Source organism: Durio zibethinus, chromosome 15, assembly GCF_047325235.1.
Source record: "Durio zibethinus cultivar Kanyao isolate XHJ-2024 chromosome 15, ASM4732523v1, whole genome shotgun sequence".
In the NCBI taxonomy this organism is placed as follows: Eukaryota; Viridiplantae; Streptophyta; class Magnoliopsida; order Malvales; family Malvaceae; genus Durio; species Durio zibethinus.
Window position 1 is genome coordinate 1,867,010 of NC_143176.1, and position 19,171 is coordinate 1,886,180.

The 19,171-nt window shown below is 35.6% G+C and overlaps 6 pseudogenes; 3 read left to right on the forward strand and 3 right to left on the reverse strand.

Annotated features, from left to right (window-relative positions):
- The first annotated feature begins 263 nt into the window (after positions 1-263).
- LOC149514505 (18S ribosomal RNA) lies at positions 264-1,684 on the forward strand (annotated as a pseudogene).
- Positions 1,685-2,063: 379 nt separating this feature from the next.
- Positions 2,064-3,938, reverse strand: LOC111302011 (ATP-citrate synthase alpha chain protein 2 pseudogene; annotated as a pseudogene).
- An 8,261-nt stretch (positions 3,939-12,199) lies between these two features.
- LOC111302408 (ATP-citrate synthase alpha chain protein 2 pseudogene) lies at positions 12,200-13,430 on the reverse strand (annotated as a pseudogene).
- Positions 13,281-14,608, reverse strand: LOC149514506 (protein SENSITIVE TO UV 2-like; annotated as a pseudogene).
- Positions 14,609-14,787: 179 nt separating this feature from the next.
- LOC149514507 (5.8S ribosomal RNA) lies at positions 14,788-14,933 on the forward strand (annotated as a pseudogene).
- Positions 14,934-15,164: 231 nt separating this feature from the next.
- On the forward strand, positions 15,165-18,809 carry LOC149514508 (25S ribosomal RNA; annotated as a pseudogene).
- The last annotated feature ends 362 nt before the right edge of the window (positions 18,810-19,171 follow it).

Sequence of the window (19,171 nt, forward strand, 5' to 3'; positions counted from 1 at the left end):
TCTGTTTATACAAGCTTATTCAAAATAAAATAATACTAATATAAAAATATTCCAAAAATTAATAACTGAGAGATTTAGAAAATAAATTTGTTTGCTAAACTAGTTGAAATAGTTAAGACTATATGAACCTTTATTTATTTTAAATCATTTTTGTTTTGTCATAAAACAATTTTTTCAATTCACATTAACTTATTTGGAATAAAATAAAATGAATTTATTCATACTAAAAAATTAATATGTAAGAGATTTAAAATTTCCTAGTGAGCATGAGTCATCACCTTGCATTGATTATATCCCTACCCTTTGTACACATCACTCATTGCTCCTACCAACTGAATGTTCTGGTAAAGTGTTCAAAAATAGGGAAGTAGTGACAATAAATAACAATACTAGGCTCTATGAGTTTGGCAATTAGAATGAGTATAACCTAAATCCCTTAGTGAGGATCTGTGGGAAGGCAAGTCTAGTGCCAGTAGCTATGGTAATTCTAGCTCCAATAGTGTATATTTAAGTTGTTGTAGTTAAAAAGCTCATAGTTGGAATGAGGATTGGGTCATCTAGCTCGGTCACGATGAGCAATGATTTACTCATCCCTATTATCAATAATGTGATCTTGGCCTTATTTGATTGAGTCATTCCTTTGGCGCTGTTACTTTGAAAAAACTCAAAGTGCTCAAGTAAGCCTACACTTGTATACATTAGCATAGGGTAACATCATAGGATTTTAATCATATTGTGTTGGCCTTTGAGATCGGAGTAATGATTAATAGGGACAGTCAAGGGCATTCATATTTCACAGTCAGAGGTGAAATTCTTGGATTTATGAAAGACAAACAACTATGAAAGCATTTGCCAATGATGTTTTCATTAATAAAGAATTAAAGTTGGGAGCTTGAAGATGATCAAATACCATTCTAGTGTCAACCATAAATGATGCTGACTATGGATCGATGGATGTTACTTTTAGGACTCTACCGACACCTTATGAAAAATCAAAGTCTTTGGGTTTCGAAAGGAGTACGGTTGCAAGGCTGAAACTTAAAGGAATTGATGGAAGGGCACCACCAAAAGTGGAGCTTGTAGCTTAATTTGACTCAACACAAGGAAACTTACTAGGTCCATACATAGCAAGGATTGATAGATCGAAAGATCTTTCTTAATTTTATGGGTGGTGTTACATGGCCATTCTTAGTTGGTAGAGTGATTTGTCTTGTTAATTCTATTAATGAATGAAACTTCAACTTGCTAACTAGCTACACAGAGGTGATCTTTTGTGGATAGCTTCTTAGAATGACTATAGCCACTTAGGCCAAGGAAGTTTGAGGCAATAATAGGTTTGTGATGCCCTTAGATGTTTTGGGCTGCATGCACGCTAGACTGATGTATTCAATGAGAGGTAATCTTTGAAATTTCATCATGATGGGGATAGATCATTGTAATTGTTGGTCTGAACAAGGAATTCTTAGTAAGCATAAGTCACTAGCTCATGTTGACTATGTCTTTACCCTTTGTACACATCACCCATTGCTCTTACTAATTGAATGGTTCAGTGAAGTGTTTGGATCGTGGCAATGTGGATGGTTCATTGCTCATAATGTTATAAGAAGTCTACTGAACCTTATCATTTAGAGGAAGGAGAAGTCATAACAAGGTTTCTTTAGGTGAACCTGTAGAAAGATCATTGTATAAACTTGCTCAATGAACAACCCACAAATACGTTAACAAAATACTAAAGGGGCGAGGGTGCTTTTGTGCCTTGAACCCCTTTTGACCCTGGGCATGCATGAAGATTGATTTGTTTAGCCTCCTAGGAAGGTGAAATGATTAGTATCATCACTTGTAGCTAAATAACAAACCCCTAACATGAATCTTACCATGAAATTGAAACAAAAAAGAGAGCATGTGCCATCAACATCCTATTCATAATGTGTGTGTAGGTGACACCATGACTCCTTTTGTCCTAAAAAACCAAAATGACTTTCAGTAATGGATGTCATAACATATACATCTGGGGATCTATCGCTAGACATTGACTTGAAGGAGTCACCACCAATCTTTTTTATTTAGGTGCGATTGGCCACCTAAAGAATCTATCATTCCAAGGAATACCTAAACATAAGGGTCCCTAAAAGAATAAATTCAGATCTGTTGATCAGAGCAAGGTTTGGGAGTACGATTATGTGTGAGAAAGGTTATAGCACTCTCACAACGCCCATCGAAAGATGGTACTAGCTTAATTTTGTGTTATCCAACAAGCCTTAAAAATTTATCAAGTAAATAATTATTGAAAATTATTCTCAATTGACTCTAATACGTTTAGCAAAAAATTGAGAAAATTTTCTCACCTCAAGAGTATGTAAGGAGACTACTGTTTCACATGTAAAGGCTCTATCGTCGGATTATTTAACAAAAAAAATTCAAGAAAAAAAGAAATAAATAAAAAAAAGAATAATGATTCAATCTTTGATATAAATCCTTTTCTCTTCAAAAACTCAGTGCTTTTGTACAAGGAAAATTGATACTTTCAACTTTTCCTTAAAAATATTATTCTTAAAAATTTTATTTTATATTATTTTATTTTATTTAGTCATGCAAAAAATATTCCAAAAAAATAAACAAACACATAAATAAAAAAAATAAAAAAACTACAAAAAAAAGAAAATAAAAATAAAAAAAATACCAAAAAAATTGAAACGGTTCGGTTGGAGGGTTGACGCGACTCAGCTCCAAACACAAAAATCAACTGAAAGGAATAGCTTAGAGGATGCGGCTCAGCTCGGCTTGGTAGCTCAAAGTGTCAGAGCATATATGATACTAGCGCCACATTCAGCAACCATTGTCCAGATACGCCTTTTTGGATTCAAAATAATGAATTTCAGGGATGCACTCATCTTTTCATCCAATGAATGAATGAAACTTTCTGTTGGGCTCAAGGCTCTTCCAAAAGGTAGATGAAACTCTATGTTACCCCACTTATTGAAGTTCTTGAATGCAGTAGTGTCATCCAACTCTCTCCTCATATCCAGTGGGTATGGTTCTCCATTCACCAACGTAAATGGATTTATCTCCAGAAAGCTAAAATCAAGATCTTGAAAGACAGAAAAGACAACCATGATGAAGTCACCAATATTCCCTCAAACTTCAAAAGGGAATGTATCTATCAATGATGCGCACGTCTCGAAGGTCATAGGTTTCTCAAATGAAAGGAAAATGGTCTTAACCTTATCCCAATTCTCTTCAATTTTGATGCCTCCACATTTTGAAAAGCTAATGGTTGAGCCAAGCCTTTCAGAGACTATTGAAAGGTAATACTCTTGTTCATGGGGGACAAAAGGCTCAACAATGAAGGTGGTTATAAGAGCTTTGCAACCACCCATCTCAACTTCAATGCCAAGGCGTGCTTTGACGAATTCAACAACTTTAGCAAGATCTAACTTGAGAGCAACCAAGCCACTCTTTCCACATTTCCCAAACAACATATCTGGCTTGACAACCAATATGGTGGATGGAAACCATGGTTCTTGGTTTGCTAACTGAGTGAAATCAACGGATTGTGTCACCTAGGCAGAGCAAATCTGGAGATGAATATTAGCTAGGCATTTGAGGTGCTCTTTCAAAAGTCTCTTGGAATCGTACTCTCTGATCTTCTTACAAGCCATTTGGATTGAAGATCTTAATACCATTTAAAGAAAAGAGATTGGTTAGGAGATGAAATGAACCACTTAAAGGTGAATTGTCAATGATGGAAGGATGGTAAGGTGGAGACGACAACAAAATTAGCTTGGTGAGAACTGGTGGTGCCGTGGATTTTAGTTTTTTTTTATTTCGATGATCATTCCCTAATCTCTGTACTCTTGTTGCCATCTTTTTCTTGCTTGCTTCAAGATTCCTTTCAAAAGTCAAAAGATGCTTCAGTAAGACATGTAGTATATGGAGCGATCTATAAGCAATAACTGCATTTTCAACACTACAGAGATCAAACAATGACTCAAATAGAGCCTTCAATTGCAACAGTCCACTACTGATCTTAGTCAAAGAAGGGTAGAAAAAAGATACTTTTATAGCTTCAGAACTAAGAACAGGATGCACAAAGCTCTGTAAAGCCTTATTAAAAGAGCTCTTAAATACCAATGGTTCCATTGTTTTAGAAGGTGAGCTCATATTAATGAACCCAAATAGGATATCAATATCTATGGAACAAACTACAAACAACTTGGCTATCAGATTTTTTCTCAACTTTTGGTCACTTGACAAATCCCAGATGCCATGCAACTTCTTAGAAAGATCTAGACAAGCACTTAGATCTGTCTGAACTCTAATTTCCTTACAACTTGACTTAGCTATATTCAGGCCAATCTAACCATCAAAAGCTTTTAGCATTTGAAAATTCTTGGATAGCATCATGATGAGCTGTAATAGGGATTCCATGTTCTAAGTTTGCAATCCTTGACCCATGAAAATTAGCAATGTTCACCTCATTCTTTGAATCCACAAAAGCAAGCTAATCCTCCTTATTTCTTTCCTTCTTAAACTGTGAACACTCTTTTTCTAGGTCCGTTAGTTGCTTTCAAATGTGTCATAGCTCATTCTTTAAGCACTCAATCTTAAGAATCTTAGCATTTTTAGAACCACAAACTAGCCGCATAGGAGTCGAAAAAGTAGCACATTTAGCAAAACTGCCATTAGAATTCAAGGCCCCACCAAAATCGACAATTTTTTGAGAGGCGAGTAACTGAGGGAATTAGTGCGAGATGACGACAAAAAATGTAGGTGTTGATGATGTGATGATGTTGGTGGTGGCAGCCGTGGCAAAGGTGGTAAATAGAAGGAAGAATGAGGGTTGTTTTGGTTAACAGAAGAACAAGAAAGAGCAATTTCTTCAACTTAGATAAGTTCCTCCAAGAAACTCGCGTCCCATTCTTCCAAATTTTCTTCGTCCATACCTTTTTTTTTTCTTGGTTTATGTTTGGGTTTCTTCTTTAGTCACTTAACCCTTATCTCTCCTCTGTTGCTGTTGCCGTCCTTCTTGCTATAAATTGCAATCATTTATAAAACTATGTGATTGAGTTTTAGTGCAATTCTGATTATCACCCAAAGCTAAAAATTAGAACTAATCCTAATCTCATTCTTTCAGCTTTTCTTTTTTTTTTTTTTTAAATTAATCAGATAATGGAGAAAGAAAAATAAATTAAACAATAGATAGACCATAAAAAAATAAAAAAAGTAAATACAAAAATAAAAAAATCTAAAATAAAAATGAATAAAAATCCCTACAACCAAGCTTAGATTAGTCTCGATTGACAAAGAACCCCAGACATAATAGGGTGTCTACAGCTGCCCTTCTTTGCATATTTTTTATGAAACAGGAATTGTGTAAAGACGTAGACACCCATTTAATACTCAACTTGACATTTGGTTTTTGCTTTTTTTTCTTTTTTTTGTTAAAATTTTGATCAAAGCTCTTCTAAGTAGAGGCTCAATGATAGAGACTCAACAACTTTGGAAAAATAAACAAAGGCTCCTCTAAGCAGAGGCTTAACAACTTTAAAAAAATAAACAAAGCTCCTTTAAATAGAGGCTCAACAACTTTGGAAAAATAAATAAAGCTCCTCTAAACAGAGGCTCAATGACTTTGAAAAATAAACAAAGCTTCTCTAAACAGAGGCCCCACAACCTTGAAAATAAATAGCTCCCCTAATCAGAGGCTTAACGACTTTGGAAAATAAATGGCTCCCCTAATCAGAGGCTCAATGACTTTGGAATAAATGGTTCTTCTAATCAGAGGCTCAATAACTTTTGGAAAATAAATAGCTCTTCTAATCAGAGACTTAACGACTTTGAAAAATAAATGGCTCCTCTAATCAGAGGCTCAACAACTTTTGGAAAAATAAATAAAGCTCCTTTGAATAGAGGCTCAACAACTTTGGACAATAAACAAAGCTCCTCTAAATAGAGGCTTAACAACTTTGAAAAATAAATGCTCCTCTAAACAGAGGCACCACAACTTTAAAAAATAAATTGCTCTTCTAAACAGAGGCAACAGAACTTTCGAAAAAATAAATGGCTCATTGAAAATCATTTATGAAGGAGTCATAAATCATATCTGATGGAAACTTAAAGATTTATAATTTGAGTTTGCAAATCAAAGGTTCAGATTTGCAAGAACCTTTCAGCTTCACAAGAATTCACTGAAATTTGATTCTCAAAATTTTAGTTTCATAAGAATTCAAATTTGCAAGATCTTAAGATTTGTTGTTGCAAATTATAAGACTCGCATCTACATTCTAAAGATTCTTATTTGAATTTTGGAGATTTTCATCCAAAAATTCAAAGCTTTTCATTCAAGCTCAAAAGTTCTCATTCAATAAACCTTAAAGTTTCATATCTCAAAGATTCTCATTTAAAACTTAAAGCTCCAAGATTTTTCTTTGAAATTCAAAGATTCTCATTTGAAATTCAAAGATTCTCATCAAAAGGTTCACAATTTTCTTTCAGGTGACCAAAAATTTTGCATGAATGAATGTCATGATCAAATATGCAAATACCTTCTTAATGATGCAAATGCAACAACCTAGATTCTCATTTGAAACTCAAGGATTTTCATTCGAGTTTAAAGATTCACGTTCAAGAAACCTTGGAGTTTCACATATTAAAGATTTTCCTTTGGAACTTAAAACTTTAAGATTTTTCTTTAAAATTCAAAGATTCTTATTTGAAATTTAAAAATTTTAATCAAAAGGTTCATAATTTCTTTCCAAATGACCCAAAATTTTGCATGAATGAATGTTATGATCAAAGATGCATATGCCTTCTTAATGATGCAAATGCAATAACCTAGATTCTTATAATGCCATGCATGTCCAAACATCAAATTATGTGAATGTACTATTTAAGCAATGATGCCAACATGTTGCATGTAATGCGAATGCCAATAATGTCATGAAATCCTAAATAATTGTGGAATATGGTCCTCAAGACCCTATCATCTCATATTCTCCCCTTATTTAGCTTCTCAACATTTTGGAACAAGCTTCATCAATTGATCATCATTGTTTCCATTACTTGATCACCATCTAGAGTTTCTCAGCACCAACAAATTTTACCTTCTACCTCACATGCCAAGCTTATCAGCACTAACCATTTCAAAATAAATTCCATCTTCTATCACTTGGTCATCATTCATAAGCTTCTCAATACTAGCCATTTCAAAACAAATTTCATCATTTGTCACTTGGTCATCGTTCATAAGCTTCTCAACACCAGTTTCGTCTATTGCCCCATATCATTTTCATCATTTAATCATAACTCGTAGGTTATATCAACCAATACATCCCTATATTCATCATTTGATTATACCACTTTTCAAGATTTGCCCCATCTTCATTTTATTGTCCAATCCATCATCATATTCTCCATTTGGTCACATTATATGTCCTTTCAAATCATCTCTTTTAGGTTTCTACCATTTTTTCATTTTGTTACCACCATCATCTTAGATTTCTCTTTAAACGAATGCAAGACCTTTTTTATGCACATTGTCATTCATTCATCATCGTTTCAATTCTTGACAAATATAATGTGCTCATACATTTTCTTAATTTATTATAGGAATGTAACAATAAGAGAACACAAGGTGAATTATGGTAAAGATAATCAATGAAGATCTATTTTGGTACAAAATAAATGAGAAAGGAAATAAATTGGATACATGTCATTGGGATGATGGTATGTCCAAACGATGAATATTCAAACAATTCTGAACATTAATCTAGGATTCTTTTTCAAAAACTCATTCCATTTACTGTTGAAGTCATTTTTAGCTTGGTGAACTTTGCCCCAGTCTTTGAGGGATCTTCAGATGTCTTTGATCTTCCATCCATGTGAACCATTTGACCTAGATCTTTTTCTTCCCAAATCACCCTTTCAGGTTTTCAATTTGAATTTTTTTTTTCATTTTTTCATTTTTTCATTTTTTCTTTTTGCTTATTTTTTTTCCTCTATTTTTTTTCATCATCTTTTTCTCTTTTTTCTCATTTTTCATCCATTGTTGATATCTTCCACACATCAAACTTTAGAGCAATGTAGCATGATCCCATTGTTCCATCATGAGCATGCCTTTGCCTAACATATGATATTTCAATTTGAGCATTCACATTTGATCCAAATAGACTTTTCAAGGTTGTACTGTAGGTCAAGGAGAGGGGTCATAAAAGAAATAGATATAATAGGCTCAAAAGCAAAGGATCATTTGATGCAACTTGGCATTTTGCCCCCACATCATTTCACTACTTTTTTCTTTCCTCACACAAAGGATTCTTATTATTTTGCCCCAAATCATGTGTGGCATTTTTTTTTCTTTTGCTTTTCTTTCTCTTTCCAACTTTGAGACCTTTTATGATTTTGTTTTTTCAAAAATTGCCCACCAGTATAGAGGGTGATCCTTGGTTGTGTTCTTTAGAAAAAGAAATCATAATAGGCTTAAAAGGGTAGCAATAAATGGTTTTTCGAATGGTAAAAGAAAGATGTCCATTTTTCATCTTAATTATGAATACTGTTCTTGAACATCATCTATTGAACAAAGCTCATGTACCTGTGTAAAAGATTGCACATCTTCAAGACATATCTATTTCACCTCTAGTAATAGTTTACTTTTTTGCTCCAATCATCTCCTCATATTAATGTGGATAAAGTTCTCAAAATTAAATCCCAGAATTATTGTTAACATCACTGTCTAAACATTTATCATTGAGAATAAGAATGGGAATGAAAACTTATGAAAGGTGACAAAGTATGGAACAATGGTTGAATGAAAAAGAAAATGTAATGAAATGCATTATCCTTGCCTTTTATTAAAATGATAGCAGATAAAATCCTATTGCATAAAAGAAATCCTAACATTATTTTATAACAAATCCTAAAATAATAAGAAACTTTCAGCCAGCCTTATCATCACTCTCCCAAAATTATGCCCTTGTGTAGGTGAAGGATCTTTATTGACATTTTACCTCTTAATTCACTACAACTCTCCAAGCCTTTTCAGATCAACATGTTCTTGATTCTCGCTTAGACCATTGACATTGTGATTTGGCAATGGATTGCCACTAACATTAGCTATTGTTGCTCTTTCTTGATCAAAACTTACCATTCCATCTTTGATTAACTGTTGCACCTTATGCTTTAGAGCAGTGCAATTTTTAGTGGAATGGCCAGCAATTCCATAGTGGTAGTCATAGTGAGCTGTAGGATCATACCACTTAGGATAGGGTGGCTTGAATGGCTTCACATGGCTAGAGGCAATCAAATGGCTGTTATAGAGCTCTCGATATAACTCCGTATAAGTCTTGGAAATTAGATCGAATATGGGTTTTTCTCAAGTAATTTGTTGCTTTCGTAAACCACTTACCAGGCTAACAGGATCAATTTGGGGTTTTGCAGGAGTTTGAATGTTAAGGCTATATGTGGGAGCTTAGGGGATAAAAATAGGTTGGTATGTGGATGGATTAGGTAGTTGTGGGGCTGGTTGGTATGGATAAGATGAAGCATTGTTCACAGCAGGATAGTATAGAGAGTAACCTTAGGGTGGATAGGGTTGATATCCCCTGAACTGTTTGTTAAAACCTATAGCTTGAGCTTCAGTCTCTTTCTTCTTGGGTACCTTCTTAGTTTCTCCTCCTTTCAGCTTGCCATTTTTAATGGCATTTTTTATGATTTCGCTTGAAATTACCATGTCAGTGAAATTCTTTGTGGCATTTCCTATCATTTTTTCATAATAGGGGGATTTCAAAGTACTGACAAAAAATACAGTGGTCTCCTTTTCAATCAAAAGAGGTTGCACCTGAGTAGCTATGTTCCTCCACCTCTAGGCATATTCTTTGAATGTTTCAATCACCTTCTTTTCCATATTTTGCAACAAAAGGCGATCAGGAGCTAAGTCTATGATATGCCGATATTAAATGATAAAGTCATGGGCCATATCACTCCAAGAACGAATACGATTTCTGTCCAGCTGGACATACCACCTTTTAGCAGAGCAAGTGAGGTTGTCTTGAAAGACATGCATCAAGAGCTTTTCATTATTGGCATAGGTAGCCATTTTTTGATAGTACATAGTAATTTGAGTCTTTGAACATTTTGTACCATCATATTTCTTGAACTTTGGTACTTTAAACTTTAGAGGGATAACCACATCTGGGACTAAACAAAGTCTAGCAGCATCAACAAAACCATAAAAACCCACTCCTTCCACTACTTGTAACCTTTGTTCAAGCATACTAATTTTTTAATCTTTTTGAGGTTCCACCAACTTTACCTTTTCTTTCTCTTTCTCTTTCAAGTCATCTAGATCAGGAGCTTAGATTGGTTCTATTACCTTTTCAGTAAAGATAAGATTTACATAGCTATGGTAATGCTCTGCATTTGAAACTGATAGCATTCTAGGGTATACAGGATATATGAACTGCTGTGGTGGTATATCCTGTGTGGACTGGGCTTGTTGTGGATTAAAACCTAAAGGATATAGAGGGTCAGTCATTTCTTGTGATGGGGGGCCTTGTTGGCTTGTATTTTCTTCTATTCTTTTTCCCTTGTTTAGCTTATTGAAAGCATCCAGAATCTTGCTTAATTCATTCTCAATCTTTTCCTATGCTTTTTCCAATTTTTCAAATCAATGAGAGTTTTCTTGCTCATTTGTCTAGCTCTAGCTCTTGTGTTATATCGGTGGGTGAGGTTGCTTGGTGGAGCTATCCTTGAACCTTAATGCCACAATTATGATTAGAAATGTTATGCTATGCTTTATGTATGATATGTTGATGCATGAATGAAATGTACATTTTCATGGATGAAATCTAATATGAAATGGATGCAAATGATAATGTTAAAACATGATCATGAAAATAATACAGATGCACAAAATCAGACAAGCAACATGGTTAGTTTCACAAATGAAATGAAAGTGATACCAATGCATAATGTTACATATGATAATGAAAATGATGCACAAAGTCAAACAATCAAAATAATTAGATAAACATTCTTCTTGTGTCCTAGTTTCAGGGTATATCTATCATTGGGTAAGAAGCGCTCTATCTTAGGTCGGCTTCTTAAGTGTACACTGTATGTCATTCAAGGCTAAAGTCTAAAGGTTTTCAAATTGCTCTTTACATCATTGTGCGTCACAGACTAGTAAGGCACCCCAATCTTCACCCATTATAGGTTACAAGCAAAAAAGGTTCAATTTAAGTGGGATTATTTCGCTAGCCACTACGGAGGCATTAAACCTCATGAAAGCAATAGGTACTTTACTCCTTCTTAAAGGGACGAAGCTTGGGTATAGAGCTCATGTTATGCATATGCATATGAATGACATAACTAATAAAGTAAATAAACATGAATGAATTAAAAAATCTATACAAAAGGTTTAATTTTATTAGGCTTTTGGATAACACAAATTATTTTGCTAGCTTGACTCTCAGACATCCTCAGCGAAGTCGCCAAACTGTCATAACATATAAATCCAAGGATCTATCGCTAGACATTGACTTGAAGGAGTCGCCACCAATCTTTTTTATTTAGGTGGGATTTGCCACCTAAAGAATCTATCCTTCCAAGGAACACCTAAACGTAAGGGTCCCTAAAAGAATAGATTCAGGTCTGTTGGCCAGAACAGGGTTTGGGAGTACGGTTACGTGTGAGGAAAGTTATAGCACCCTCACAACACCCATCAAAAGATGGTACCAACTTAATTTTGTGTTATCCAATAAGCCTTAGAAATTTATCAAGTAATTAATTATTGAAAATTATTCTCAATTGGCTCTAATACTTTTAGCAGAAAATTCAAAAAATTCCCTCACCTCAAAGTATACAAGGAGACTATTGTTTCACTAGCAGAGGCTCTATCATTGGATTATTTAACAAAAAAAATTCAAGAAAAGAAAGAAATAAATAAAATGATTCAATCTTTGATATAAATCCTTTTCTCTTCAAAAACTCAATGCTTTTGTACAAAAAAAATTGATACTTCCAACTTTTTCTCAAAAATATTATTCTTGAAAATTTTATTTTATATTTTTTTATTCTTTTTTTTATTTATTCATGCAAAAAATATTCCAAAAAAATAAACAAACACATAAATAAAAAAAATACCAAAAAAATTGAAATGGTTCGGTTGAGGGTTGACGTGGCTCAGCTCCAAACACATAAATCAACTGAAAGGAACGGCTTTGTAGATATGGCTCAGCTTGACTCGGTAGCTCAAAGTGCCAGCATATATGATACTAGCCCCACCTCCAGCAACCATTGTCCAGATATGCCCTTTTGGATTCAAAATAGTGAATTTCAGCGATGCACTCATCTTTTCATCCAATGAATGAATGAATGAAGCTTTCTGTTGGGCTCAAGGCTCTTTCAAAAGGCAGAGGAAACTCTATGTTACCCCACTTATAGAAGTTCTTGAATGTAGCAGTGTCATCCAATTCTCCCCTCATATCTAGTGGGTATGGTTCTCCATTCACCAACGTAAATGGATTCATCTCCAGAAAGCTGAAATTGAGATCTTGAAAGACAGAAAAGACAACCATGATGAAGTCACCAATCTTCCCTCAAACTTCAAAAGAGAATGTAGCTATCAATGGCATGCACATCTCGAGGGTCATAGGTTTCTTAGATGAAAGGAAAATGGTCTTAACCTTATCCCAGTTCTTTTCAATTTCGATGCCTCCACATTCTGAAAAGCTAATGGTTGAGCCAAGCCTTTCAGAGACTATTGAAAGGTAATACTCTTGTTCATGGGGGACAAAAGGGTTAACAATGAAAGTGGTTATAAGAGCTTCACAACCACCCATCTCAACTTTAACGCCAAGGCGTGCTTTGACGAATTTAGCAACTTGAGCAAGATCTAAATTAAGAGCAACCAAGCCACTCTTTCCACGTTTCCCAAACAACATATCTGGCTTGACAACCAATTTGGTGGATGGAAACCATGGTTCTTGGTTTGCAAACTAAGTGAAATTAATGGATTGTGTCATTTGGGCATAGCAAATCTAGAGATGAATATTAGCTAGGCATTTAAGGTGCTCTTTCAAAAGTCTCTTGGAATCATACTCTCTGATCTTCTTACGAGCCATATGGATTCAAGATCTTAATACCATTCAACGAAAAGAGATTGGTTAGAAGATGAAATGAACCATTTTAGGGTGAATTGTCAATGATGAAAGGATGGCAAGGTGGATACGATAGCAAAATTAGCTTGGTGGGAATTGGTGGTGCTGTGGATTTCAATTTTTTTATTCCTGTGATCCTTCCCTAATCTTTGTACTCTTGTTCCCATTTTTTTTATTGCTTGCTTCGAGATTCCTTTCAAAAGTCAAAAGATGTTTTAGCAAGACATGTAGTATATGGAGCGATCTATAAGTAATAACTGCATTTTCAACACTACAAAGATTAAACAACGACTCAAATAGAGCGTTTAATTGTAGCATTCCATTACTGATCTTAGTCAGAAAAGAGTAGAAACAAGATACTTTTATAGCTTCAGAACTAAGAATACGATGCACAGAGCTCTGCAAAGCCTTATTGAAAGAGCACTTGAATACCAGTGGTTCCATTGTTTTGGAAGGTGAGCTTATATTAATGAACCCAAATAGGATGTCAATATCTATGGAACAAATTGCAAACAACTTGGCTATCAGATTTCTTCTAAACTTTTGGTCACTTGGCAAATCCTAGATGTCATGCAACTTCTTAGAAAGATTAAGATAAGCACTTAGATCTATTTGAACTCCAATTTCCTTACAACTTGACTTGGCTGTATTTAGGCCACCTGATCAGTAAAAGCTTTTGTATTTGGAAATTCTTGGATAACCTCATGATGAGCTATAATAGGGATTCCATGTTCTAAGTTTGCAATCCTCGACCCATGAAAATTAGCAATGTTCACCTCATTCTTTGAATCCATAAATGCAAGCTAATCCTCCTTATTTTTTTCCTTCTTAAGCTATGAACACTCTCATTCCAGGTCTGCTAGCTGCTTTGAAATGTGTCCCAGCTCTTTCCTTAAGTACTCAATTTTGAGATTCTTAGCATTTTTAAAATTGTAAACTAGCCGCACAAGAGTCAAAAGAGTAGCGCATTTAGCAAAAATGCCATTGGAATTCAGGGCCCCATTGAAATCGATGATTCTCTGGGAGAGTTCTCTGAGAGGCGAGGAATTAAGGGAATCAATGCGAGATGACGACAAAAAATGTAGGTGTTTATGATGTGACGATGTTGGTGGTGGTGGCCGTGGCAAAGATGGTAAATAAAAGGAAGAATGAGGGTTGTTTTAGTTAACAGAAGAACAAGAAAGAGTGATTTTTTCAATTTGGATAAGTTCTTCTAGGAAACTCGCATCCCATTCTTCCAAATTTTTTTCACTCATACCTTTTTTTTTTCTTGGTTTGTGTTTAGGTTTCTTCTTTGGTCACTTAACCCTCATTATTCCCCTGTTGTTGTTGCCGTCCTTCTTGTTGTAAATTGCAATCATTTATAAAACTATGTGATTGAGTTTTAGTGCAATTCTGATTATCACCCAAAGCTAAAAATTAGCACCAATCCTAATCTCATTCTTTTAGCTTTTCTTTTTTTTAATATTAATTAGATAATGGAGAAAGAAAAAAAAATTAAATATTAGATAGCCAAAAAAAATAAAAATGATAAATACAAAAATAAAAAAAATCTAAAATAAAAATGAATAAAATTCCCTACAATTAAGCTTAGATTATTCTCGATTGACAAAGAACCCTAGATAAAATAAGGTGTCTACAATGGATATCTTAGCTTTTGTATTGAGGAAAAATGTAACAAAATGTGATTAATTGTAGAATCTTATAAACCATCAAGTCTTTGAACACAAGTTGCACTCGAGCCATCAGGCTGAAGGCATGTTTGCCTGGGTGTCATGCATCGTCTCCCCTTCCAGCCCCTCACCCAACAAGCTTTGGTGAGAGGGGTGAAAAATAGCCTTCCGTGATCTCATTGGTCATAGTTGGCCTAAAAGTAAGTCCCCAACTATGATAGCACTGTGACCATTGATGGTAAAGCTCTTGAGGTGCCTCGTCTCTGGTGATGTGTGCTTCTTGTCCATTTGACCCCATCAGACCCCCTACATCTTTCGATCAATGCTTGTATCGTGACCCTAGGTTAAACAGGATTACACAGTAAGTTTAAGCATATCAATAAGTTTATGAAAAGAAACCTACCAAGATTCTCCTAGAAATGATGAACAAATTAGGAAAAGACCAGCTTAAGAATTAGGTACTCATGACATCCGAATTGTAGTCTAGAGAAGCATTCTCACCAGTGGACTAGGCCCAAGTCTTTTAGAAAGGGATGTCAGAGATGGTGAAAGCCCCGTTGTGCCTAGACGTTATCGTACCAAAAGGCACTATCAATGAGTTAGGTTATTTAAGAATGCAACCCCAATCAAGCAGTAAATTTTATCCAAGGCTAAATATTGGTGAGAGATCGATAGCAAACAAGTACTATTAGGGAAAGATGAAAAGGACTTTGAAAAAAAAGTCAAAGAGTGCTTGAAATTGTTATAAGGGAAATGGATAAGAGCCAATGATGCACCCTAATTAGATGTGGAAAGGTAAGAGCTGGTCCACTGATTGGCTCTAGGTATGAACTAATGCAAGTCACGATGGTGGCCTAAGCTCAGAGTTTCGATATGCCCACAAAGACAATATCACTACGATCATGGAATGCAACATGCGCCATCTTGACATACCTCATCACTTATGTGCTCTTGACATTGGCCTACGAGCTTCCCATCTAGCCCATCTTGAAACACAAGCCAACGAGTCTGATATGTGTGTGGGTCAATGGGCTAGAAAACCTATAAGGCAAAGAAAGTTGATTGGCAAGATCCCTTACGGGTGCCCTACCAATTGACCTTGATCTTCAGAGAAAGGTTTGAGTGTGAACATGCCTGTTAAGACCCAAAATATGGTGAACTATGCTTGAGTAAGACAAAGCCAAAGGAAACTCTAATGGAGGCCTATAGTGATACTAACGTGTAAATTGTTCAGCTAACTTGAGTATAGGGACAAAAGACTAATCAAACTATCTAGTAGTTATTTCCTTCCAAAGTTTCCTTCAAGATAGCTGGAGCCCTTGGTGAATTCTATTAGGAAAAACCAATTATTAGAGGCATCAAGTGCAGAATGCCCTTGACATATTCTCAAACTTTAAATAGTAGAATAGCACAGCTGCTTCGTTGAGCCATGCCATGAAATCGAGAGCTCAAAGGGAGCCAATTTTGGTAAGCAAAATTGGTGATGCAGGATTAATCGAAAGCCAGGTTATGGTGCCTAATTGCATGCTAACCTAGAATCCACAAAGGGTGTTAGTTGTTAAGACAGTAAAACTATCACAAAACCCGAGGTGTGAGCATAGATGGAATAGCCATCAGTGCAAATCTTGGTGGTAGTAGTCAATATTCAAATGACAACTTTGTAGGCCAAAAAGGGGAAAGGTTCCAAGTGAACAACACTTGCACATGGGTTAGTCAAACCTAAAAGATGGGGAAAGCCCATATGATAGTGTGTCCAGTGCAAGCTTCGAAAGGGAATTAGGTTAAAATTTTTGAATTGGGACACAACAGCTTACAACAATGTTAAAAAGTCTAAAGATGTTGATAGAGGCCTTGGCAAGAGTTATCTTTTTTATTTAATGACCTACCCTTAAAATAGCTCAACCAAAGGTAAGGTCTAGTAGCTGAAAGAGCACCGCACATCATGTGGTATCTAGTACACCATTGGTGGCCCATGAAAATTTAGAGGAGTAAGTGTCGTTCATGCCCTATCATACTCATAACAGCATCAGGTCTCCAAGGTGAACAACCTTTGGTATTTAAAACAATGTAGGCAAGGGAAGTTAGCAAAATGGATTCATAACCTTGGGAAAAAGATTAGGTCTGACGGCTAGGCATAGGGGTCCTAGTCTCAAACCCAATGACTACTGGTGCACTACTTGAGCTACTCATCGAGTGACAAACAATCGACTCAGAACTATTACAGGTAAGGGGAATCTAACTATTTTATTAAAATAAAGCATTGTGATAGTCCCTACAGATGCTCACAAAATGTAATTTCTACCCAATATTATGAATGTTAAAGCAAAGAAATTCAACCAAATGCGGCTAAATGGTAGGAGTAACTATGACTCTCTTAAAGTAGCCAAATGCCTTGTCATCTAATTAGTGATGTACATGAATGGATTAACAAGATTCCCACTATCCCTATCTACTATCTAGTAAAACCATAGCCAATGGAATGGGCTTGGCAAAATCTACTGGAAGAAAAGACCATGTTGAGCTTGACTTTAATCTGACTTTCTGAATGACTTAAAAGGTGTAGTATAATCGGGATCCCTTAGGAAAAATTGAAATACAACTACTTTTAATGTTATTTTACATATTTCATGAATCGAAGGCTAGGCACAACCTTTTCTTTTAGACCCAAGGTCAGCCTCAATCAATCAATACGAGCAAAAGACATTGTCAGGTGGAGAGTTTGGCTAGGGTGGCACATTTGTTAAAAGATAACGCAAGTGCCCTAAGATGAACTCAACTAGAACAGAAAGTGTGGTTTTTGCAAATGACTTAAATATGTGATAGGGTGTTGTAAGCAACCAAGTGGCCTTGCAACCACAATCCATTGAGATTCAACCCTTTGTCACTTTCATTCATCCCTCCCCCCAAGACACTTATTAAAATCCTCCCACTTGATTCTTTTACACCATACCTCTCTAATGTTAGGGATGAATGGTGTTTTCCATTGCAATTGATTTAGTCAGGTGATGACATTCCTCCCTTGAGCATCAAGTACATGACAACTAAATGCCCTTGGTATTTCTTACAGTGATGGGCTTGCCCTTGGTGCGAGCACTTGCCTTGAACTCCATCGGCACACCCTAGCCCTTGGTCCAGGTTGTTACCTTAAATACCATCGACAATATCTGGCCCTTGGTTGGTGCAAGCAATTGTATCCAATGTTAGGTGGGTAGATTGGCTGGGGTAGCACATTTATTAAAAGATAATGCAAATGTCCTAAAATAAACTTAATGAGAATAGAAATCTCATATGGAACAAAAGGGTAAAAGCTTGTTTGATTCTAATTTCCAGTATGAATATAAACTATGAAAACATGGCCTATCAATCATTTGAAATTTGAAGCTAGAGGTGTCAAAAAAGTTAACACAGGCATAACTAGCTTGTGGTAGCCAAGTGTTCATAGCGACATTGCTTTTTGATCCTTCGATGTCTGCTCTTCTTATCATTATGAAGCATAATTCACCAAATATTAGATTGTTCACACAACAATAAGGAACATAAGTTGGGTTTAGATTGTCATGAGATAGGTTAGTTTTACCTTATTGATGGTAGTGTCATAATAGTAATTCAACCTAGTATGAGAAGAACCATTGATTCACACAATTGGTCATCGCACTCGATTGAAAAGCTAATGGCATGAAGCTACCAAGCTTTGGATTATGACTAAATGCTTCTAAGTAAGAATCTAGGCTAGAAGCAATGCACATGCCCATCACTCAATTGCCAACCTATAGTAAGGGCCCATGGACCAAAGAACAAATGTTGTAGGTGCAGCCCTCATGGCATACAGGCCATGTAGGACTCTTTGAGCTCAATTCCCATCAAGCAATGGGTAAAATCCTTTGCAAATGACTTAAATATGTAACGGGGTATTGTAAGGGGTAGAGTGGCCTTGCTACCACAATCCACTAAGATTCAACCTTTTGTCACTTCAATTCATTCCTCCTCCTATCACACCCATCAAAGTCCTCTCACTTGATTTTTTTACACCACACACTTTTGGGGTTAGGGATGAATGGTGTTCTCCACTGCAACTGATTTAGCCGAGTGATGAAATCCCTAGTAGACCCAACAGAGCATTGGCCCAAACAGACATAACAGATAGAATTTTTTAAAAGGATTTGGAGACTACTAAGGATAGTATAGTTCCCTGTACAATTTGAACTCTTGATATATATCTCATGTAATCTCTTTGTAATCTTGGACTTTATAATAGCCATTGGATTAAGTCAATCCTAGCCATTGATTCATAGGGGCTTCAACTAGAAATAGAGGGCCTTCCCACCCTCATTTGATATATAC